General features: G+C 38.3%; 1 protein-coding gene across 1 annotated transcript in view; it reads left to right on the top strand.

Moving 5' to 3' along the window:
- Positions 1–25,599, top strand: part of PTPRN2 (protein tyrosine phosphatase receptor type N2) — a gene marked incomplete at both ends in the record, with an annotated part of 647,832 nt that overhangs the window by 41,755 nt on the left and 580,478 nt on the right. The window lies entirely within an intron of this gene.

Raw genomic sequence — 25,599 nt, 5'->3', positions numbered from 1 at the left:
AGCAGCAAGTTTTCAGACAAGCTGCAGACTGGAATAACAGAAGAGAAGTGATATAAATTTTCTAGCAAGTCTTGTCAGTTTTCCTGTCCTTATTAAGGAGAACAGAACATCTGCAAATGGGGCAGACATGATCTTGAAAATAAGTCCTGAATCAATCAATTCAGCAAAGAACAATCTGTACACATGATTTTGGTTTTGGCAAATCATCAAACAGCTATTAACTGGAAAGCTAAATGGGGTCAGCAATTCAAGCCTGGCTGGAAGATAATAAAATCACAAAAGCATTATAATATGCATTACTTAAATGTGAATAGTCAAGGCACATTTGAATTAAGTGTGGCTGGTTTTAGCTTCAGATTATGACACCCATGCTTAAATGTGTCCATGTAGGTGCCTATAATGAATTAGTTACCTAAGGTCCCATTACAGTCAATATGATCTGTCAAGGCCAGAGGCCTTTTTAGCTGATGTGGGGAGTTAACTTAGAGTGAAGTGAATAGCTATTGACTTCTGTGTCTACTGTGTCTGCTGGTCACCCTTCACAGCTGCTCCATTCTTTGTGAGAATATGCCTTTTTTAGTCAAACTCATCACAGGAAAATTAGCAATGTTTGCATTTTAAGCAAAGGATTTAGAATTATTTCCAAAATACTTTGGTTACCCTACTGAGTATTTCTTCTAATTAAAATATAAATCCCTCCACTACAAGATCTGTAGCCAGCTGATCATCCATACCCATGTGCTCTATAGAAATAGAACTTGGAACTGAATATCCCATGGAACTCCTATGTCTATTTTTGGCTTATATTTTCTTCAGTTTAACCTTGGTCCTATTTTTAAGTGTGGAACATCAGTACTTGCCAATGAACCTGATAGGAGCAGTTCTAGGCCACACTCAGGACCCACACAGCCCCTATATTCTCTCTTGCATTTAGCATTTACTTAAAAGAGTACAAAAGAATAGGGCAAGTACACAGTCACATTCCTCTAGTTTATTTTTCCAGCCTTAAGAAATTTTCAGCTCAGGGAGTGCTAAATCAAAGATTATATCACATTCTTGGGTACTAATTTCTAGAATTTTATGAGTCATTCTTTAAAAAAGTGTTCTTGTGTGTTGACAGGATGGTGAACTTAGTTCTTCATGTTTATGTTTTCCATGCTAAAGAATTTTTAAGCCTTCTGTCTTACACACTCCCCTCCTCCAGCTGGCAAACAAGCTGAATCATTTCACTGTTTTTTCTGGATTTACTTATTTGACCATAACATGTTTTTTGGAACCTAGCAGCATAAGTCTAAGATTTTATTCCCTAGTCATAATATCTAGAAGGAGAGGTGAATTCCTGTTCATCTAACCTCTCTGTTGGCAAATACCATTTACAGCCTAAATTTTGTTATTCTAATCTTAGCTTGCGATCTTATTTGATCTTACATCAAATAAACATCATAAGAAGCATGTTAATAAAAACAATTTTTCACAATAGTGGTAATTTTACCTTTTGGACTTTACTAATATTGAGAAATATTTTGTAATTCTACCTTTTCTGACAAGAAGAAAATAAAGGGTAACAAAAGTTTTCTAAATCAACGGGAAACAGATGTGATTCCTATGAAAAGTCCTGCATTGAAGCTTCTTTATTATCTAGTTTATAATGTTTAAGTAAATCAGCTCTAAAATAAATAGTGCTGTGGGGCAGAGGACATTGATTAACTCCCTGAGTTTGGAGGGCAGTTCTACCCAAATCCAATTTTATAGGCATCAAGACAAGCGGAAAATTTCAACTAATTTCAACACTAGGAAGACTTTTTAAGACCATTTACACAAATTGAGCATGTTTGTCTGTGGGGTTTTTTTGTTTAATTACTGCATTATAGTAATAGAAAAAGATGTTTTTCATGAGATACTAATGCTAACTAAAAAGTGATGAATGGGACATACTTTGAAAGATTAAATTATAAATTAATGAGATGATGCTCTGCCCTGAACTAGTGTGGTTCTAAATCTCCAAATTTGGTGATAACTGGAAAAAGTAGGAAACAGTAGGTGTGTGCTATTTGAGTAGAATTATATTAATTGCTGTAGGTTGGAAAAGCCTGATACAGACAAAACGGTTGAGGTAAAAAAGGCTTATATAATCTGTGAGGTTTTTGAATAGAAGTGAGTTGGAATATAGCTCTGGCAAAAGTTTGAACATAAGAAATCTGGGGTTTCAAGTGTAAAGAAATGCTATCATCTTGAAGGGAAATTTTCCTTTGAAGATGATAATTGTTTTGTTTTGTTATGCTTATGATTAGATTTATTAATATGAATAAGAAATTTTCATTAAGTGAAACTCGATTATAATTTTATTTTTCGACTTTAAAATGTACAAAAATCTAGAAAAGTTTCAGACCATGATTGTAAATTCTTTCTTTTTGATTGCTTTGCCAGAATATTTTGCTTCTCTTTCCATGATAGCATGTTAGGTTTAATTCATGGTTTTGTTTTGTTTTATTTTTCCCCCCTAAGTAGCTCATTTTTGCATATAGCCTGGAGCAGAGCTGCCAGCTTTGAAAACAGAGGTTTTAACTAAGATGATATATACCAGTTGCTTCTGAAGTGAGGTCATCTGGGATTTCTCACATCTCATTTTGAGCTCTGGATGAAGTTCTGTCACCCCAGAGAGCATCTACCAGATGCTCTCAGTCCTCCTTACCTGTCCTATCCCAAGGGATTCAGTTTTCTGGTTTGCACTGTTCCCTTTTATCATCACAGGGCCTGAGTGACTACTTTGATTTGCATTCTGCATAAAGTATGTTGGGATAGAATTTGGCCAATTATATTTGTTTCCACTAGGTACAGTAGTAACTCTGCATGAGAGCTTAAGGATTTAACTGCACTAATTGCAAAGTATTATAAATTTTGTATTTAGAAACTTTTTTCAAAGTGGAGATACATCACAGTGACAAGTGAGAGCAGCTGAGATGTAGCAGTGTGGAATAACTGATTACTTCTTGGCAGAAAGAGCAGTGATTTACTGGTGAGAAAATTTCCTCCTCTGTTCCTCTGACAATCACCAATAAATTACTGTGTCTTTTCTCTAACTTGAAATATTTACAAGCATCCCAGGAGAAAAATGTATTCTTCATTCTCTGAACATACCTTCTGTGTCTTGTATTATCATTTACTAAAGGTATTATGACACAGTGCTATTTAGTATCTCCGAATCACAGCTTTAAGCCACCTCTGTCTTCTGTTTGGCTGTGTCTCAAATCAAGTGACGTGTTTCCCTTTCCTTTAAATTTTTCCTGTGGATGGTGATATTTAACTGTTGAATTTAATGGAAATACAGGGATGAGTTGAACCACTGACCTGTAGGAAGCAGTTATCAGTCATCTTGCAGTTTGGGACTGTCACATTTTGTTACTGAACAGCTCTTAAAGCAAACTGCTCTGGACTCGTACTGAGGTGAATCAGAGGGGACAAAAAGTAATTTCTTCTGTCTGCACCCTGGAATTTTTGAGGTTTATAAATGTGCTAATACTGCCATTCTCACTTGTTGGCTCAGGTTTCTAGAACTGGAATAGTGTTTAATTTTGACAAAAACTGTGGGACAATTTTAAAATTTAATTTAGCGTTTTAGTAAAAATTGAGGCCTAGGCTGTAATTCATTCTGTCATTCTGTTTCATTCAATGCTTGTTCCTCTAATCTTGAATTCTTTTTGTGTTGCTGTAGTTATTCAATGTCCAGCTACTTTTCCCATTGTTCATACAACTTTTAGTTTTTACATTTTAGAATGCTATTCAAATACATTCTTTACATTATAACCTACTTTTCCATGAAATAATTTTTAATCATAATTTTCAAACAGAAATGGGACAGAGACATGCCCTGAAATGTTAGGAATTCAGAAATTTCATTCTAATAAATACAAAAGTAGAAATAAGGTATCATCTTAAAATATTTAAACAGGATTGCAAATAGTATTGCCTCAGTATTGCAAAAAATTGGAAATATTATGAGATGCTTCCTAAGTCAGGATCCATTTTTTAATCTAATCTAAATCATGTTTTACAGATTTCTTCCATAGTTTTGAGCAGTGGAAGCTTATTGTTGGAAACTGATGCTGTGTTATTTTACGTGACGTCATATTTCATTTCTGGCAATGAATTTTGATGGGTTGGCTGCACTAGTTATTATCCTAGAATTGTGGAATGGTTTGGATTGGAGGAGACCTTAAGGATCATCTAGTTCCAGCCCCCCTGCCATGGGGAGGAACATCTTTAACTTGTCTAGCTTGCTCAAAGCCCCATCCAGCCTGACCTTGAACGCTTCCAGGGATGGGGCATCCTCAGCTCCTCTGGGCAACCTAATCCTGTGTCTCACCACCTGCACAGTACAGAATTTCTCTGTAATATCTAGTCTAAACCTGCCCTTTCAGTTTGAAACCTTTCCCCCTTGTCCTGTCACTACATGTCCTTGTTAAAAGTCTTTCCAACTTCTTGTTTGTCTCAAAGCCTCCTTGGATAACCCTGAGTTTTGCCTAAAAAAATATTTTTAATCTCTCAAAAACTTTTCAACTGTGAAACTTTCAACAGGTTACTGTTTGAGCCAGGGAGCTTTCAGGGAGTTCTAGACAAACTTTTTTAAGAAACTGGGAGCCAAATTTGTCCTCAGCTATTTGAAACAGCAAAATTCATATCACTTTGCAGAGTATATGTATGTTTGCTTTACCATGAAAGCCTATATTCTTTATATGCAGTAGCAAACTTGACAGAACTACACAGAGCAATGAAAATGCAAAGCAGCAGGAAGCCACAGGGCTTTCAGTAGAGATGGCAATTTGCAAGGAATATAGTTGGGCTTCACTTTTAGTTTGGCCACAACCTGCAGTCAAGTACTTGGAATAATACATCTGAATACTCATCCTGCAGAATTCCAAGGTTTTATAGGAAATGGACTACAGAACAAAACAGTACTCTTCAGTTCTGGCAACATAAAAGTATTAACAGTGTAGTTTCATGCACATTATTTTAAGGTAGCAAAAAATTCCCCTGATGCCAAAGAAGCTGCCTGATGGATCTGCCTTCTCCTGAGCTGGCAATCAGTTCTGCTGCTGTGCTGTCCTTGTCCAGCCCTGTCCTCTGCAGGCTGGGAGAACTAAGCCCAGCTAAAGCTAGCCAGAGGTGAAGGAGAAAGTAATGAACAGTCAGGGCTGTAATCATGCCATGCTCATGGAGTTGTTATTTTCCAGTGTTTCTTTTCTTCTCTTTGTGTCTGCAGATAATTATGTCCTCTTTCTTCCTGAGACAGAGCCACAGTATTAGCTCCTCAAGGCTACTCATCATCAAGGAGCTACTATATTCTTGTGTCATAGAAAGATTTGATCCAGGACAGGTATTTTTTCTTAGAAAATGAAAGTAGCTGAAGCTGGTGATGGGGCACAAATGACTCAATTAATTTGTCAGGTGTCAGGAGTTCAAGAGGTCATCAGATCTAGTCACAATTTCCACCAGCTCTAAATATTTTCTGCCAACAGTGTGTTTTTAAAATCCTTAATTACACATTATTATTGTCTAAAACTATTAGGATTATTTTTGTTTTGCCCTCTGTCCTTTTATCTCTTGTTACTGCTTTATTCTCACACCTAGAAGGTTGTTTTCAGTTATTTGGACAATGTTCTCAGGCACACAGTGTGATTAATGGGGCTGTCCTCTGAAGGGCCAGGAACTGGACTTCAGTGATCCTTGTGGGTCCCTTCCAACTCAGGGTACTTGAAGGCAGAATGAAGGGAACAATCCAGCATGCATTACTTCAGCCCAGTGCTCACAGCTCTTTAAGAACACAGTCCCTGACTTCAGAGCAGGGATGCAGGGAAAATGGCATGAGAAAGCCAAGAAAACCATTGTAAAACAGCCTCCTAGTGAGAAATACTGAGTCAATGAACTTTGGTATCGCCTAAAAACATTTCTGTGCTGAAAGTGGAGCCATATGAATCATGCTGCATCTGTAGTAAATCCGCGTCCCAATGTGTCACATCAATAGGGGATTCAAAGGGAATGACAAGCAAAAGCAAGGAGTAACAGTGTGATGGAATGTAAGTAACATTAGTGTCCCTTTTTTTTTCCCATCGTGCTACTTAAGAGGTCTGTGCTTTGATGTATAATACAAAAGGGCAGTAGTGGAGGGAGATGTAAAGGATGGGTGGGTGTTAGTGATGTGCAAAATAGCAAGCTTGCCTTTAAATGGCTTAGCAAGGACCTAGCTGTGAAAAGAAGGCACTGCTGACAACTTTGAATCCCCGTAAGTGTGATGTCCCTTCTCCATGAGCAGTCTTAAATTTAAATAGTGACAGGCTTTTAGTTATGTACATTTGCCTTCTCATTACTGAAAGTGAGTTAGGAGAATTTATATTAATTGATATAAAGTACAAGACTGCTCTGCTCTCCCAATTTGTGGAATAATTATTCTGATGTAGTTAGAAAACTAGTTAAACTTTTAGACAGAAGCTTTGTTCGGAAAGTATTCTTTGCACTTTTATCTCCAAACTGGAATAATACAATGAACCACCCAAGTGTAACTGCACACCAGCTTTGCAGAAATAACAGTCCTTGCAGAAGGAAAGCCTAACGCTCGTTAAAGTACAGTGAGAGGAAAGAATGGACTCCTGAAAATTAATTCCCAGCTCAAGGTCAGCTTGAAGCAGTGCCAGGCTCTCAATCTTCTACTGCTCTTAGCAAAGGGTACAGTCCTATAGGTTAAGTGGCAAGGGCCTCTTCAGCTACTGATGCTCAGGATCTGCTACAGTTGCAGATTGATTTTTTTCCTTAAAAAAAAAAAAAAGAGTAAAGAAAACACATCCCCCAAATACGAAAATATTGCTGCTTAGGGTTTTTTCTGCATGTGCCTACATAAACAAGATAACCTGGATTATTAAAAGTGTGAATTTAAAGAGGATTTGTTGTGCCACATTTGTTACACACCCACACTCTGTGTGGGCACTCAGAAGTAAAGTGATGTTCTTTGAGTTCAGCTTAACTGGTGACTTAGCTTTTTTTTCACAGTATGGTTGAGGTTGGCAATGAGCTCTGGAGGTCCTCATGTCCAACTGAGAAGCTCAAAGAGGGCCTCCTCAAGCCCAGGACTGTGTCCAGTTGGCTTTGGAGGGCCTCTAACAGAGGAGATGCCACAATCTCTCTGGGCCACCTGTGACAGTGCTGCCATCTTCATGGTGAAAGTGTTTCCTGATGTTTAGAGGGAACCTCCTGTGTTTGTTTGTCCACTTTGCCTCTGGTCCCGTCACTGGGCACCACAGAGAAGAGCCTGGCTCCATCCTTGCACCCTCCCTTCAGATATTGATGCATAAGATCTCCCCCAAGCCTTCTCCAGGCTTACCAGTCCCAGCTGTCTCAGTTTTCCTCACAGGAGAGATTCTCCAGTCTCTTGCTCAGCCTTGTGATCCTTCACTGGGCTCCCATATGTCCATGTGCAGGAGTCTGGGTGTGGTCTTACCAGTGCTGAGTAGAGGGGAAGGATCATCCCTTGAAACTACTGGCAACTCTCCTCACATGTAGCACAGGAAAATATTATCCTTCTTTGTGATATGAACCAAGTCTTTCATGGCAGCCTTTGGCACTTCTAGATGGAAAACACCTATTTTTAAATCGCTCCCTTTGACACGTACACTGGGATAGTTTTTTAATTACTTACTTTAAGACCATTTTCCCATCGATCTCTCTCTCAGCATCTCTTCAGTGAATAAGACTTTATTTAAGATTACATGGTCACATCTACTGCTCTAGCTTTTAGAAGTTTGATTTAATGAATACCTGGAAATTAAATTTATAGGAATGCTAATGTATAATTAATATCTATATTCTCTGAGACATATGCTAGAAAGGGGCTCACTATTACTGTGTCCTTCTTTATACTGGAATTTCTACACATTAAAGGAAATTATGACACGTTCTTCACAATACTTCCTTTGTCTTTTCTGGCTTTGGGATTAGCCATCTGGTCTTCAGTCCAGTGCTGACTTCAGCCAGGCTGTGAGAACAGTAGGAGAACTGAAGCTATTGCAGTTACCTGCACTGCTGATAATTCAGTGCAAATTACCTCTCTGGCTTTCCCAGACTGGTGCTCAGTAATACAGCAGCCACAGGCTCAGAAGGTCTCTCAGTCTTAGATACCCTGTTATCTCTTTCAGATGACATGTTGACTCTCCTTCTTATGGATAAAAACTTAGAATCAAATGCAGATATTGCTGCCCAGCTTGGGATTTGGGAGCAGTACACCTACATGCTAACAAAGTGCACAAGTTGGGGTAATTTATCAGAATTCCAGCACACAATCTAGCATCAAAGAACCCATAAAGAGATTTCTAGCAAATTAAGATGGCAAACATGCCCTCTACATCCTGTTTCTTCTAGAGGAAAAGATGTGTGCAGCCAGAGGCATTGCCACCTGGCAATTTAAGAACTTACTAGGGTGACTGGTGAAGTTTTACTTAGGGTGTAAATATTTTAAACAGCCTTGGATTCATTAAGTGTTTCTTTCTCTGGCAGAGCAGAGAACTTACCTCTTTATTTATTTATATAGTAATTTTTCCTCTTGGCATGAAAAAGTAGTTGAGTCTATGGTACCTAACTTCTTGCACACTAGAAAACTATATGGATTAATTAAATCAAGATGAGCTTTAAACATTTTGTTTACAAAAAAGTTTACCCTGGAATTTTTTCTTTTTGAAGTCTCCTTTCATGCCAAGGTGACTGGAAAATGTATAGTGTAATTCAGATGGAAGCCTATGGTAAGACTCTTCCTGACTTGTGCTCATACTATGTGTATTATTTATCATCCTCAGTGTTCTGTTTCTGCTATTCTTAGCATGTGGCTTTGTTTCATTCAAGTAGTATACTGTCTGGGAGGACTAGTTAGGAGAAAAATGTACAAGGCAATGAAAATCTCTTTAATTTTCATTTTAGAATTTCATGAGGAAAATTACAAGGCAAGCAATGCCAATACAAAATTTCTTGCATTTTGGTTATGTATTAATGAAGAAAAGAATTACTAGAAATAAGAGTTCAGGTAAAAATCTTCCATTTTTCTGTTGTGTGTTTATCTCAGTTTGCGCAGATGATGTGTGCCATGAAATGCATCCAGTGTGCAGGAAAATCTGGAAGTAATACAGCTGCAAGATGGAGATAAGATCTTCAATGAAGTTTTTTACCTGATAGTAAAATAAGTTTTGAATATTTTTTTTCATTCACTAAGAAGTAAAACCAAAGTAACTTTTTAAGCATTTCTTAAAAATCATAAAATCTGTTGTAGCACTTAGGCTTCTTACAGATTGACAGTTTGATTCTTGGTTTCAGATTCCTGGGTGCTTATCCTTTCTCCCAAAGAACTGAATAATACTCTTGCTTTAATTTAGCACTCCTTCAGGCTACTCTTTTTGGATTGGCTAATTTTTACTTTTGTACAAGTTTTTCTGCTTTGGCTTTTGATCACTTGTGCACAGTTATTACAGGGAAGGTAAACAAACGTGAAGGGTTGGAGTCCTGCTTGTCCTGTAAAGCAGGGTTCTCTCGCGGTCTGTTTTGTTTCCTGTACTATGGCTGTCACCTTCAGTTTGCTCATGCTGTGCTTTCTGTTCCATTTCTTGTTTGGTGAGTGCCAGGAGCTTGGGCTTCTTACCCTGGTGGGGATCTGTGCTGCTGATTAATAGCACAGGTGGCTAAAAATAGGTGGAGTTCAAGCAGGTGACGTTTGCTGGTAATAAAATGTTATGCCTCTTATCCAGGGTTCTCAAATGTAATTCTAATCAGGTGACAGAATGACCACTACTGGTCACAAAATGAAGGAACTAATGTATCATTTTCTTAAAGTCGTCCTCTGTAGAATGGAAACTTCTTGTGAGTTGAAACAGGGAAGGCACAAGCATGTCAATCTACAGTTACCGAATATACAGTTATTTAATATACAGTTTAAATGTTATCTACAGTTATTGTTCTGCCATGGGTGAGAGGCTTCTACTGAGGGAGGCTGTTGTGAGTGTTGTGAAGGGCATGTGATGAATATCTTTTTTCCCTTTCCAAAGTGGGAGACTTTCTTCCTTGTTTAACTGAATATAATAGGTTTTGCTTGAATTTGAAATTCTGAAATCTTTATAGAAAATACAGGTGTAATGAAGATGCCAGTCAGTATTTTGTTGCTTAGCTGAAAATACACATTCAGATACTTTTTTTTTTCTCAATCCATATTTAAGTAGTAGTTATTTTTGCAATGAGGTTTACAGTTATGGTTGCTATTAGTTGTCACATGAAAAGCTGAATACAAGCAACTGCAGGCAACTCTCATAGGCCTTGACATTTTTCATCAGTACTGCTACAGTTGGGTGCACTGTGCTCTTTGATAGGATAAATTGTCTTTTCAGAAAGTGGTAGACCTGTAGTGCACAATTATAAACACTAGATATTATGCTTTATGTTATAAACATTAGAAGTTATCCTATACTGGCAGTATTAATTAATCCTCAGGTGTATTGAAAGGATTCTACTCATCTAAAACTTGTGAAGCAATGCAGAAGGAAACTGAGCACTTTCATGGGAGAGCAGATGACACAGGTTATGTGGGAGTATAAAAGGTGTGCTCTTGATCTCTTTTATCACATGCTAATACATTTCCAAAAGTTTCATCTCTAGAGCTTAAGCTTAAAGTTTTGTTCTTTCAAGAAGATTCATCTGCTTGGAAAAATTGTGGCAAATTCTTTCAAATGTTTAAATTAGAAGTATGTTATGTTTGCCCACGGGACAGGAAAAGTCAGAAATTTTACAACCATTCAAAGAACAGTAAAACTTCGTGGGTTTCTTTTTTTTTTTTTTTCATACTCAACTTGAAAATATTGTTTGTGCATGAAGTAAGAAATTTTCATTAGCATGAAAAATACTCCTGTGTTGGCTATAACCTCTACATGTTTGTATTACTTTCCTCATTTGAGTGCAAAATACCCTACCCTACCTAAATATCCTTGGCATGTAGATCCCAGAAGTCTGCCTTTGAATTAACTGAAAGCAAAAATTGCTGTTCAAAACTAGAAACCTGGTTTCCAGCCTAGCCAAAATTCTAGTATTTGGCTCTTTCACACCTTAGAACTTACTTAGGACTGAAGAATAAGAAAATAATATATTCATTTTACTGATGAAGTAATTGGACTGTAGTGAAGATGGTAATGGTTTCTGGTCTTTAAAATAGTTAATCTGCTCATGGCTTAAAAAAAAGTCTGACTGTTTTATGGTAGAAAGGTAATATACTGAGAAAGTAAGAGAAAAAAAGGGAAGCATTTTTATGTAATAGGGTTGTATCAGATATTGGGAACCAGAAGGCCTAATGCATTAAAATAGAAGAAAAAAGAAGTCAGTACTCCTGTATTAAAAAAAAAACCCAAAAAGCCAAAAACTTTTCCAAGTGTCAGGCTAGACACTTTTCTGTTCTGCTGGAGTATTTTGTGCCATCTGTCTAGACTGTAAGATCTTTAAGGCAAAATGAGATACACAAGTGGCACATAGACCACTGCTAGGTCTGTTAATTGCTTAGTTTTCACAACATCTGGCACACATTATATAACACACTTTCTTCTGCCTGTTAAAAGCAGATAATATTTATTTACCTGCCTGTCACTAGGGCTTTGAAGAGTCTCATGGAAACCAAAGGAATAAGTGAGCCCTGGAGGGGAATTGATACTTTTCAGACATCACAGTCCAGATGCAGCCTCTAACTCTAGGTTTTTAAACAGTGTCTTGCCTCTCACTGGAACAGTTTTCTGATGCTCTCTCCCTGAACATCTGCTATGGCCACTTTCATAGCCAGAATCCAGGTCCGGACAGACCTCTCCTGTTGAAATGGCCAGCCTGATGTTCTTAAAATTTGCATGCTGCTGTGGGACCCATTAAGTTTCACACTGGTGGTTTTATTGCGCCATCAGTGCCACCTCAGTTGACCAAATGGCAACAGTCATAAAAGGGTAAGAAAAACATTCTATCTTCTGTTGCCTCTGTTTCCTTCTGCTGAGCTGAGGAGATATAAAAGTGCCCTTGGAGTATTGGAATTGAAAAAGTCTCAGCTGGAAATGGTTGACAGCGCTGCCTCCAACAGAGCAGGAGAACAGGAAATAAAATGGGACCAAAAAGTTCACCGTGCAGGAATAGAATATACAGAGTTAAGCTTGAACTGGGTCACATAACAGGAATTTATTCTTTTTTTCCCCCTCTCTGATTATTTCTTCTGGCTTTGAACCATTTCTTATAAAAATGAGACCTCTTCAGTTAGTCATCATAAATTAGTCATCCACCAGTGTTTGAGGTATTGGCCCCAAGTGAACCAGCCTGCTGTAGTAAAGTATAATTCAGCTCCTGTGTAGCCTTTCTTTGTGAACAGGGCAAATGAGCCTGGATGTGGTCTCTGTTTCTTTGTGCTTGGATTCCAGCTGCTGTGACTGGTTATGGAGGGCTCCTGTGTGGCTGTTCTCTATTAGGACCTCACTGCAGAAAGGAACCTGCTGGTGCTGTGCTTACATCTCTCTGACTGCAGGAAACATCCAGATCCCATCTAGCCATATTTATCTGCATGAAGCTGCAGAAGCTAAAAGTCATCCCACGGTGTTTTAGCATATGTTGAAAAATGAAATACTGTCAAACTCCTACAGTACTTGAAATAGCCTTACAGTTTTGCTCCTTTACACTTTTTCTGTAGGGATCATTCAGGGATTCAGATGCAGTGGGGCACAGAAATAGAGAATGAATCTCTCACTTGTTGAAATGAAAATTAACCTTCTGAACTAAGATGGCTTTAGCTGACTAGAATCCCCAGTTCCATACCTACTTTTTGTGTTGCACAGAAAGTGCAGAATGAATAATTCAATAAGTGATACCCAAGTTTATAATTTGAAAAGAGGAAGGTCTGGAATTTTTCTATGAATGAGATCTTTGTCATTTTTAAGCCTGATTGCTACCAGCATAGATGATGGTTTAAAAGTATGCTAATTTTCACTATATCATACCTATTCACTATAGCCAGCAAAGAAATTTCATGTTCTGATCAGCAGTATAAATCTGCAAAATAACATTCTTGGTGCCAGTTGTAACAAGTAGGAGTTTGCCATTAATTTTAAGGTGGCTGAATTTCATTGCTCTGCGTACAGTTAAAACAACTTTATAGATGGGAGAAATATTGAACATCAGTGCCTTATCATACACAATTATGAAGCCATCCATCCTGATTTGGGGGTGGTGGGTGCTGTCCTGCTTGAATTTTGCAGTTTAATTACTTTTCCTTTTGTATCTCTGTATGTGTGTTTGTGTGTGTGCTTGATGACAGCCTTCTCCACAGACTGGTTTATTACCCCATGATTTTACAATGACTAAGTAGTAATGCAAGGAAGATTGTAATGTTAATTTCCTTTGTTCTCCTGTTCTTTAAGAGGCCAGCGTAGGTAGGGTAAACACCATCAAAATAATTTGGTTCTAATATTGACTGCACAAGTACAGAATGAGATTCTACCTTCCCATTGAGTTGAAAAGAGAAAAACCCCCAAACTAAGGGTTCTAAATCATCACCTTACTTCCACAGATGATCATTTTAAGTGGCAGATGATTATTTCTGGAACTGGAATCAACAGTCTTACTGCTTCCTGATGTGTTATTTTCTTATTTTTCTAAACTGCCTTCAAATACTGTTTAGGTATAGATATCACACATAACAAAAAATATAATCCCAAGTGCCTAGGCTAATAGAGGTAAACCTGTGAGGAATGTTCTGGATTTTTTCATGTGCGCAATGATTATTTGAAACCATTCTTGTCTGTATCCAGGATGATTTTTAGGCTGCAGCTGTCTTGCTGAATATTCATTATGAAATGCTTGTATTTAAAAATAAACCCATTAGATTTGTTTTTATCACACAAACTTGTCTTTCACCATGTGCCAGTGACCTGGCATGGTGACTGCATCTCTGAGCCTTAGGTCTCCATGGAAAATCTTCATATTTTAGAATTCTTTTTTTGGTAAAAGTATCCAACAATATGTAGGTAATGTCAAGTATTTTTAGGAATGAATCCTAAAAATATAATGCAAAGTTATTTAGCTGTTTTCTACCTTGTCCTTTAAAAGCTCATATGGGGCTACTCTCTCTTGTCCTAGGCCCCTATCTCTACCATATTACTTCCAGCATAAACTGTGTGCTTTCCAGCCTGGAGTTGCTTCTGATTCACAGAGTTGCTCATTTAATAACAGAAGGCATTTGGTGTGACTAGAGCAAATATAAGGAAGGGGAAGCATATTTCTCCTTTTTCAAGTAGAAAGAGAGGTTAATTCACTTTTATAGTCCTAATTTAGTTGAGGAACAGCATCTCTTCTATAATGCAGCAGAAGCATTTTCCCAGTCTGCTTTAATTCCTGTTCCTGTCCTGAACATTTAGGATCCAAACTCCTTATTTCAAAAATCAGTGAAGGCCTGTCAGTGCCTATACCAGGAACAAGATACTCCCTTGGAGACTGTTTCACTCTATATTGTGGAAATATGACCACCTGCAACACTGGAAAACGAGGCATAGAGGAGCAGGCAAGCCAAGGTTACAATACCAACAGGACTAGTATCAAGCAGAGACATTCAGCAAACCTTGAAACCTCATGAAGCAGTTAAATACAATGTACAGGGCCTCCTTTTTTAGTTCTTTCTTCTTCTTGAGTCCTTGTATTGTCTGAATCTGGATTTTTCAAACGCATTCAAATGATTGAGTCTTGACAAAATTACCAGTTTTGAAGAGGTAGACTTTTGGTTTTCTGTCATGTTAAGGAACACAGTAGAGAGGTCTCATCTCAGGTCACTGTAGTATCTGGGCAGTTGACATTTAAGCTTATTATGAGAAACCTGCAAGACCAGTTGACAAAAATAGGAATTTTATAGCAAGGCTCACTTAGATTATTTTAGAAAAGAAGTCTGGGTTCAGTTGCCTGACAAAGGGCACCTTGAGTTGTTTCAGGTGCTGTGCGTATTCTACCTAGTGTCCTGACACTCCAGAAAGGACTGAATCTCCCACCAAATGTCACAGTTCTGTGTATTTTAGTCTGTGGTATCTCAGATGGCAGTAGAATACAATGTTTTGGCAACAAATTTCAACCCCATTTTATTACAATAATAGCAGTAATAACAATAATAATGAATATGTTTTTAATGCATGTATCATATAGACATGCTTAATATATTTGTATCCATGCAGGTATAATACAGATACATATCCCTGTAGTTTTCAAAGACAAACACTGATACTGAGTTTTGCAGAGTGCTTGGCACTGACTGAAGGTGGGAGAACTCAGGTGTAGCAGTTAGTGAGATTAGCAATCCTCTTTGATCTGTAATTGCAGCTGTGTGGTTCGTGCTTTTGTGTGTCGTGCCTCCTGCTGGGGCAGGCACTGCACACTCAGGAGCTTTGCAAGTGAAAACATAATGTGCTTTGTTATTCTCATAGAAAGGGGAGGGAGAAACCAAGCAAAAAATAACAAGAAACAAAAGCAAAGTACTTTTAGCTTCCCTTCATCATAAAGGAAAAAAGAACACAGGAGGAAAATAGTTTCCATATTTTTAGGCGTTTGTGAGTCACCCTAAATCTCTTAGGATATTTTAGTAAAAAATATATTAAAAAGTCTTCTATGAAGTAATGAACTCGTAAGTTTTTCCTTGTGACATATTTCAGTTGCTTTTTTTAATGTTTCTTTTTAACTTCTTCAGGGTAAAGAATCAGTTATCCATCTGGGAATGCAAATGTTGTGAAGTGAGCTATGTGGATTGCAAGAGGAAAAAAGACTGAGTAATCTTTTCTGTGGTTGGCTGTTAGGATTCTGTAGCTCTAAACTAGACTATCAGTAGTAGCAATAAAGGTGTTCACATATCTGGAAAGGCAGGGGCTAGGGGGATAATCCATGGCCTAAGGTCACTGTCCTGCCCATAAGGACCTTTTTAGTAACTGTAGGGTCTGGGCTTAGGAAGGCATGATGGAAATAGAGAACAGGTTAGAGAAAAGTTGAAGTGTTGTCAAAGAATGACAACAAAGGAATTGCATCCTTAGAGAACGTCTTACCAACAATGCAGGTAAAGGCTTGGAAGTTCTGGAAGTTCTTGGAAGTTCTGGCTCCAGTACCCAGTTGTCATTTGAGAGCATGTGGACACTTTCACATCCATTATGAAATTAAAGTATTACAAGTAAAAGCAGACTAACTGAGCAGTAATTATCTTTTATATGTGTTCTACCTTTAACCCAGAATTACATAAATTGCGTGTTATTACATCATCAGATGTCAATGGGCAGAGCTGCTGAGTATAAGGAAAATGAGGATTTTCTGAGAGGTAGGGAGGATACAGGTATTGTCCCCACACTGTCAGCCATGAGCAGCTTTCTCCCCCTTCCTCACAGTGGCTCCGTGTCCTCATATTTTGTTGAAATTGAGAAGTTGAATAGCTGAGTTACTCAGATGTAGTACTCCCGCAGACTTAGGGCACTTGAGGACTGTTTTTTCATTAAAAAAACCACGTTAACTTAATGTTTTTAGTTACGTAAAATTGCTAAAAATTGTTATGGCAATTACTCAGGAAGTGGCACAAAGTGTTTTTTTATTTAGCTGTTCTGCCATCATATTAATAGCTAAAGGGAAGTTGAATTGATAAGAAAAAACCTCTTAGCTGTAAAAATCCTGAGTCTCTTCTAAACCAAGTTTTAGCCAAGAGTCTGCCAGTGCATGTTTTTCAACAGCAGAATAACAATACAGCTCATATTCCATGAGCACCATTTTTCCCCCATGTACCCCTCAGTAAAAATGTTCCAGGAAGTTATACAAAAGGAAGAGAACTGCAGATACAGAGATTGTTGTTCTGGTCCTTGACCTGATACTCTCCAACTGCCTGCAGGAAACTGAAGCCACCTTCTCAAAAAAGGCCAGTGCTTGATGTGAATCTGATAGTTAAGTTTTATTCTTAACAAAGCTAAAAGAAGCAGCGGAGTATTATTTCCTTGTACAGAGTAGTGTGTAATAGCGCATCACATTTTGCTTTTTTTGACGTAGCATTAATGAAACTACTTCATATCTTTCAGGCATTCTTGTCACAGTCTCATGTTGGTTTGAAAGAATACTTCAAATGAGGTTGCATTGTAAAAAATAATAATTCATTTACTCATCTGAGCATAATTTTAGTATTCTTGTGCCTTTACTTCTGATGCATGATAGACAGTTTGTAGAATAGAAAATTGTCATAGGTTAGCAAGCATAGTCCCGGAAGGGATGTCCTTGCTAAGGGGTGCTTACAGTTTCCTCTGGGAACTGATAGAACCTTTCAGCTGGCCAGTTTGAATATGGACAATTCTCTAAGCCACTTAAAGTTGTGAACACCTCTGTGATCCACATTTAAGAATAGGCAAACTCCCCCCCAAGCTCTCTCTCGTTTCCGGTGCTGGCACAGGTGGCTGCGGGCCCCGTGTGGGGGCCAGCGGGACCAGCCAGGCCCTGCTTGGGCCAGGCTGGGCCGGGCCACGGCCATCCTGGAGCCATGGACCTGTTCCAGCCATGGAACCCCCCCCACTGCCTTGCCGTGGGCAGCCGGAGCGGCTCGGCTCTCCCCCCTCTCCACTGCGATAAGGAAAATTCAACATTCCAGCTGCAAAGCTGCAAGGCCGAGGTGAGATTAACCCTTTTACTGCTTGAAGAGCTGAAAACCTGAGGGAAGAGAGAGGAGATGCTTAAAGCTGAAATTCTGTTGTGAAGCTATGATATATCAGAGTATCCTGTTGTAATTTCATGAAGATATGGGGGGTGGAGTGTTCAACTCGTAAGCAAAAGCACCTGCGCTGAGATAGGCAGATGCTGACACAGCTGTAATTTCATGAGAAGTTTGAACAGGGAGAGATGGAAGCGATGAGGACTTTTGCTCCAAATGGGAAAGGAGAAAACCTCAGTCCCTAGAGATGCTCCCAGAGATAGTCCTAACGATGAAGATGATGAAGACCCTTTGCTCCCAGGGAAGGAGAAGGGCCTCTGTTTTTGTTTCTGAACGGCTCAACCTTAAAATTGTACCCCAAAAACCTTCAAGAGTGGACCCTCGAAAGCAGTTGCGGGAGAAGCTGCAAGTTGGGGGAAGGGACTCACATGCGAGCAGAGAGACCTCGTCCTAAATGGACTGAACGATATTTGGAAGTGGGCGGCTGTCTCGTTGTGATACTGTTTTCATTCATAGCATGAGCAAGAAGAGACTTCTCTTTCTAAATGGACTAAACAAGGTTATTATGGCAGTGGTAAACAGACTGAACATCTTAAGGGTTGTTTTTTCACATTGTCAGTGGGAGAAGGGAGGAAGGTGGGGGGAGGAGGAGAGTTCTGAAGGTGGTATAATTTTTTTTTTTCTTTTCCTTCTTTTAGGTCTGTTAATAAACTTTATATTCTTTCAAGTTTGGTGCCTGCTTTGCATTTCTCCTAATTCTTATCTCACAGCAGATAAACAGTAATGAGTATTTTGGACCAAACCACTACACTAAATAAAGGTTTGGATTTTTAGGGTGATTTATTTGTTGCTTTTTTGTGTGTTTTTTTAAAGTCTTAGGATTTTTTGTAAACACTGCATTGATGTAGAAAGCATTGCATACACATTGTTCATTGCTTTCTGCAGAGTATTGCATTCAGAAACAACACAAAATTAGATTTGTAATATATTCATCAAATAGAAAGTCTCCAAGTACAGTTTTAAACATTATGTTTTAATGTTTTGGCAGAAGTTCAAATCCTGAAGGAAAAAAATATTTTTTGAATAATACTGGTTCATTAGAATAATTTAAGAATTTTTAAGAGGGCTCCCATATGAGGTGCCAGACTGATTCTAAACCTCACTGAATATCATGTCTCACAGAATTATGCAAATGCTGGTCAACTGCAGACTGAAGACTCATGTGTGGAACTTCATGAAATATTAGCATCAAGCATTTTTTGGAGGAAAAAAAATAAAACCCAGTCTTTAATTAATGAATCTTTGGAATCAACTTGCAAATCTATCAATGGGACTATTGTAGAACAGCTACTGTTCTCAGGATGCCTCCAAGAAATGAGAGAGCCCTCTTCTTCTAAACTCAGAAATCCCGAGACAGCATCCTGTAAAGTCAGTGTAACAGGCTAACAGGGAAATGCAGGGCTGTTCTTATCTCTGCCACTGGCTTATCTCTGTACCTTGGACTTTTTATCGCTTTTAACACATCATGCACTACAGACATTTCTGTGGAGGTTATTCTCCTGCACTTCCTTTCTCAGACCCTCTTATTTTTTCCCATTTCCTCTTTTCTTGTACATTTTTCTTCTTCAGGTGTTGCATAGTGAAGTGTTCACTATTACCTCTGGAAAACTGTGGTTCTCCTTCCAGTGTTTTCTTCTGTACCTTTTACTGTTTCAAATTTTCTAAGTTTCCTCAACCCCCTTGATTATCTGTATTTCCAAACAGAAAAAAATATAGAAGAAACCTCTGAAGAAAATTCTGGTAATTCCTTTATGAATTAGTATGTTCCATTCTTTTTTCATTGTGTATGTTCTAGGCTAATTATTGTTACTAGGGAGAGGCTGGATTCAGCAGACAGAGCCAGCTCTGGAGTTCAGAGCAGCTTGGTGTAGCAGTGGAGGAAGCTGGGAGGAATTCGCCTGATTGGTGAATAGGGATGTGAAAATCCCCATTCCTTTCTCTTTTCCATTATGTCCCTCCTACCTGGAAACTCTCAGTAGCAAAGAATATCTAGGAGATGTTAGAGAATGAGCACAGAGGAATCTGTAATATGGAAATAAAGATTACAAAGGAAAAACAGCAAAGAAAAAAAAAACAGAAAAAAGGTAGACATTTGAACCCAAATTCCCTGCTCAGATACTTCAATTCCATCAAAATCAACAGACGTTGGAGGCTAAGTTAATGAGAGCTGGTGTCTCTATGGCTACAGTATAGCAAAGGCTTTTGTTTACTCTTAATGGGGAAAAGCACCTATATAAACTCCTGACATCATCCATCCTTCAGGGTTTTGTTTCCTTCATAAATGGATTTTCTTAAGTGCAGTTTCTCCTTGTTGTTTAAAGGAGTGTAACAGATGAACTTCTAGAATCTGAATGGTTTAGTCTTCTCATGATCTTTTTCTTTTTTTCTAGAAAGAGAAAAATAGTCTTTTGTGTACTTTTTAGGAAGGAACCAGATGATGAATTCTGGTGCTACTCAGCATCGTATTTGTCATATTTCAGAATTACCTCTAATTTTCCTGGCTGCCTCCCCAGATTGCTTTAATCATTAGGCTTTTTCTTAACTACGTCTCTGATGTGTGTCATTATGGTGGCTGCCTCTCAACAACTAGCCTAGGGAAAAAAACATCTCACTGGTCTCACAGAGTAGGCAGAGCTGCTTCACAGACACAACAGCAGAATGGATTCTAGGACAGCTGGCTCTACTGCCAGCCTCAGAAACATCAGGGTGAGTCAGGAGTAATTAGAACTCAATTACTGGTCAAAATCAAGACCATTCACTCTCAGTTCTTTCAAATATATGTAATTTCACAAAAGTAAGTAGAAGCAGATCATTTTACTCTGTAATAAATATAAACATCTTTCTGAAATGACTTTTGAATCAATACAGGGTAGATTTAATTTGCCAGCATAGCAAAGTATTGTCCTAATTCTGTCCCTTGTCATCATGATGCCCATGTAGGTGGTTACAAACACTACAAGCCCAACAGGACGTGAACAAAGCAACAAGGTGCTGCTGCACATGAATTGTTTGTCAAGAGATAATTTGTATTGATGGGGGCAGCTGAGTTCTTGATAGCTTTAAAAAAAAATTTAGTAGATAAACACTTTTACCATTTTTTGATTTTTTTTCTGTGGAAAGGGAAAGGTTTTGGGCATCTTCAGTAAGTACAGCTAACTTTGATGTGCTACCAGTATCCTTGACCTGTTTCTCATAACTCTGTCCCATCCTAGAGGATGCTGCGGCTTCATTCGCAATTCATATTTCCAGGGTAAATTGTTTAGATAAATCTTGATGTCACAGTCCATTGAATTTTACCTAATATTATTCTTTTTCCTTCAAGAACTCCAAGAGACTATGACTTTGTTCATTGACTTTCATTATGTTTCTCCAGTACATGAATAATTAATGTGGATTACTCTGGACTGTTTAAACTCTTTATTAAAGAAATTACCGAGTGTATATAATACTGTCTCTTCCATTAGATGAACACAGGTGATTTCAGCACTCTAAATTAACATTACAATGTGATTCAGAATGCATGATAAGGGTGTGAAGCTGTTTTTCCTCTTTTCTACATCTTCAGACCTCAGTATGGATATACAGACAGATTTAGACCAGTGTTTGGGTCCTGCCTTCCTCTTTGGAGCTCTTCTGTAAGTGTAGCTCCCAAACCCATGTGTGCTGTTTTTCAGATTAGAATTACTTCCCTGCAATAAATGACTCTGAACTAGCACCTTGCACTTCAGACTTCTCTTGAGTTATAGGATTCTTTTTTCCTTGCAACTTGTTTTTGCCAAGTCCACTTGATAATTTACCCAGCTCAAATTAACTGTGAAACAGAGATGAAGCAAAAATGAGAGGGATTTTTAAAAAAGTCTGAGGAAGGGGGACCCTATGTGGCAGGCACTTGGTCATCCTGCAGCTCTTGGTACAGGCATCATTGGTTAAAAGATGCTGTGCCGTTTTCTAAGTAAAACAGAACAGAGAAGGCAATAATAGCAGAGAGGTCCTCTGCAAAAAATGGTTTCTGCCTTTGAAGTCTGCTTAAGATATTTTTGGGAGAGGAATATTACCCCTAAATATTGGGTAATTGCTTAGTTTTAGAGGCAATATAAGTGGATGAGAATTGCTTTAAATTCCACTTACATTTTCTTAAGCACCAAGGAGATACTCATTAAGAATGTCTGCCAAATAATGAAAAGAAAATTTTGGTACTTGTTAGAGGGAAATTATAAACATGTCTCTTTTCCTTCCTTTGATTATGGAAATAATGTGAGTTTTCCCAAAACAGAAGTCACAACTTTAAAGAAACATTTTAAAAAAATCCCTGTCACTGAATCTGGCTCTTGAAGACCGAATAGTTTCAGAGGATGGGACATAAGTTTCTTTACCCTGTGTTTTGGATATTTTATCTGAAAGATCTATCTTCCAAAGCATATAACCCCCAGACAGAGTTCCTGTTTCCTCTAGCTAATGGTTCATTACTTCTTTGACCCAGCTTGTCTTAACCCTCACTGTGGAAGACATCTAGAATTATGTTATAATTAGGATTTAGAATTCACTCCCGTACTGCAATTTTGTAAAACAAGTATGCTGGAATAGACTGGCAGTTAGTGATGGGCAAAATGAGGCTGGCAGATATAATGATGACAGCAGTTCTTTCACAGAATAAGTATCACAGAGGCCTCTGCAGTGCAATGCTTGCTGGCCTGTGTGCAATGATATTGAGGAAGGCATTGCTGGTAATGTGAGCTTCAATGTTATATCTTATGGCTATGGATAATACCAGAAGGTTTTGCTGCCAACAGATTTTGTGGGGAAGGATATGGTACAGGCAATGGCAGGTAAAAATACCAGGCTGCTTGTTGATGTATTTAAAGAGTGAAGTGGGACTTAGACTCAATGGTGTTCAGCCTTCAAAATCTCTGCTAAACATAAAAGAAAGTTTTGCTTAGTTACAGTGGGCACTGGGTGATTTCAGTTCCTGCCCAGTAAGTAATTTAATTTTAGCAACTGATGACCAGAAGATATTGAATCACAGTTATTGAAGGCCTGCTCTGGACCTTTATGACATTTTGTCTACAGTTTGTGAGTACTCCAATTAACAATTTGTAATTTTGAAGGAAGAGATCCTACATTTTATATTGTAAGGATGTTATTTTTTTTCCTAATATGGGACACTAGAATGGCTAAGATCTTTCGTTTGGGGCTGTGTTACTTGAGTAAATCACATTTGACCCCTTCTGCCACAGTTAAAGGTAAAAGATTTCAGTCTTGATCCTAAGAGGCAGTAATTGTAATGTTTTAAAATTATCTTCTACTTATTCTCCAATAATGGATTAATCTCCTAATTTTTAATATAAATAGAGAGCATGTTAATGTTCAGAATAATTAAGTATTAGTGGAGCTACTTGTTTGGCAGGTTAATCTGTGCTCCCCATTTGCCTTTGAGTGAATGGTGGTCTTGCTAAAGAAACAGAGTTAGAAAATGTAGCAGTGAGAGAGTTTACTGTAATTTTTCAGAGGAGATAATGCAAGTTCTTTTAATGTTTACTGTGAAAAAGTGACAAAATGGCAGCTCAAAAGTATGAGCCGCTTTCTGAGCCCTGGGCAAATGCAAATGCTGTTCCAAAGCTTTCTTAGTGATGGACTTTCAGTATCTCCTGTCTTCATGACCTGTTATTACTGCTCACATCTTCAATTATTCTTAGTAGTGACCTTTTCTCAGTGCTCCCCAGAAGAAAAGCCCTACATCATTGCAATCATGGCATTAGTAATCAGATAAGCTAATAGTATTTTCACCACAAAGCAATTCCTTTCTTTAGTGGTGAACATGCTCAGACTACTTACAGTGCAAAGGAAAATATCTATTTTTTTCCCTCTAAATGCAGAAAGGACAAAGTAAAGATTTACATAGTGAGAAATAATAATATACATGACAGCATTTCTGTACTATGCTGCCTATTTAATGCACCAATCCATACATGTGGAAGGGCAAGTGATACAAAGAAGGTAACTGAAGTACTGCTATATAATATCATTGAGGCTTCGGGGGCAAATCTTGGCTGTAAGTTTAGTACTGAAATTTTTCCTAAGGAATAAAAACTCTATTCCATGATGAATTATTCTGGCTAGAGTCATATTTCAATATACAAATTAGTGTGTATGAAAAATGATTGAAAGAAGGGGTAATTCTGAGATGAGGAAGTGTTAGCACCATATGGTAACACAGGAAATCTTTCCTTACTTTACTTTGGAAACTTTTCATGTAAAAGATTGCACAGTCCTGCAGTTAACCACTGCAGGGATTTCTTTTGTCATCTTTATGACTGTTAATTTGGATTAAAGACTGGATTCTTCACCAGGGATGAGTGCTCTGTTGTATGAGGCTTTGTACATGCACATAGTTAAAAAAGAAAGGAAAAAAACCCTTCTCTCAAGAGTTTGCAGTGTTACAAAAACATCAGGCACCTATTACATCCAAAAAACATAAAAGGTGGAGTAAAGGAAGAAGATCAAAGCTCAGTACCTTTTATGCTGGCATACGTTTTTCTCACTTTCTCTGTTGTGAGAAAGACCCCCTTTAGTATTACGTGCCACTTTAATACAATTCTTGACCACATTGATTTAGTGTTCTTTCATCATTAAACAAGCAAGTTGTTGATAAACCACCACATGTTCTGAGGGCTTCATAAAATACCTTTTTCAGGGTAGAACATTCTGGATATCCTGGTTGTGCTAGAAGAAGGGAAGTGGAGGGCACCTCTGGAAATGGGTGGACTGGACTGCCAGAAATTGCCATCAAGCAATACTGATAAGGTGACAGAGCTGTTCACCTGCAGGAGTGAAAGGAGAGGGCACTGTGTAGGAGGGGCAGTGCCAGGGAATGGCATGCACATGTTTGGGAGGGTCAGGAAGGGGCAGCTGCATTCTGGTGGTGGGACAATGTTTTCTTGGAGAGTAGGAGTTAAAAGAAAACACTTCTCAGTAAGAGAATGGAGGAGTTTGGAACAGAAAAAAGAGCAAGGGAGAAAGGGGATAAGAATGAAAATTTAAAAGATAGGGCCAGGGAATATCCAGGTTTTTTATCAAAGTGAATGCTAAAATTAAACTAAAGTAAGGAAAGCAGTTGGTTTTTCCCAGGCAATTAATGAGTTTTGAGTAATGAATGTATACTTACATTGCATGTGCACGTACTCACCTATATAACACCAGGGTTTGGGAAACTGAGATGAACTCTGCTTAAAGCCTGTGATCAGCCTGAAGTACATTTTCCCCAGACATTCTTGCAATTTTATGTAATTCTAGACTTGCTAAGCACACATGTATGGCAGGCAGATGAGGATGTGTTGGATAGATCACAGCTTTAGCAGACTGAGCAAATTTATCTCTCACCTCTATTAGTGAGAAGCATATCTCTCTCTCAAACACATGATTTCTCCCATCAGTTTTCTGCAGGAAACCTTGTTTGATTCTTGCTACCAGTGTGTCCAGATTATCATTCATTATTGTTGGGCACCATCTTGGTTTTTACAGTTAAACCTATCCCAGCTGTGTGAGTTGAGCACTTCTAAAATGTAATTATTGGACCCTATTTATTAACCCTACTATGGGAAACTAAACATGTGACTCACTATTTAGAGTCATCCAAAGCTGGGGCTAAAGACTCAAGGAGGCACTGACCTTCCCAGGTGTTTCCTTGTTTCTTACCCTCACAGCAGTGATGAGCTGTACTCACCCTTCAAGGTCTCCTGGCTTTACCTCACAGCCAAATGTGAAAGAAACAGGTAAATGTGGGGTGAATGTTCATTCTGAACTATTAA

This window comes from Coloeus monedula, assembly GCF_965178545.1.
Source record: "Coloeus monedula genome assembly, chromosome: 1".
NCBI lineage: Eukaryota > Metazoa > Chordata > Aves > Passeriformes > Corvidae > Coloeus > Coloeus monedula.
This window is presented reverse-complemented; position numbering and strand designations above follow the sequence as displayed.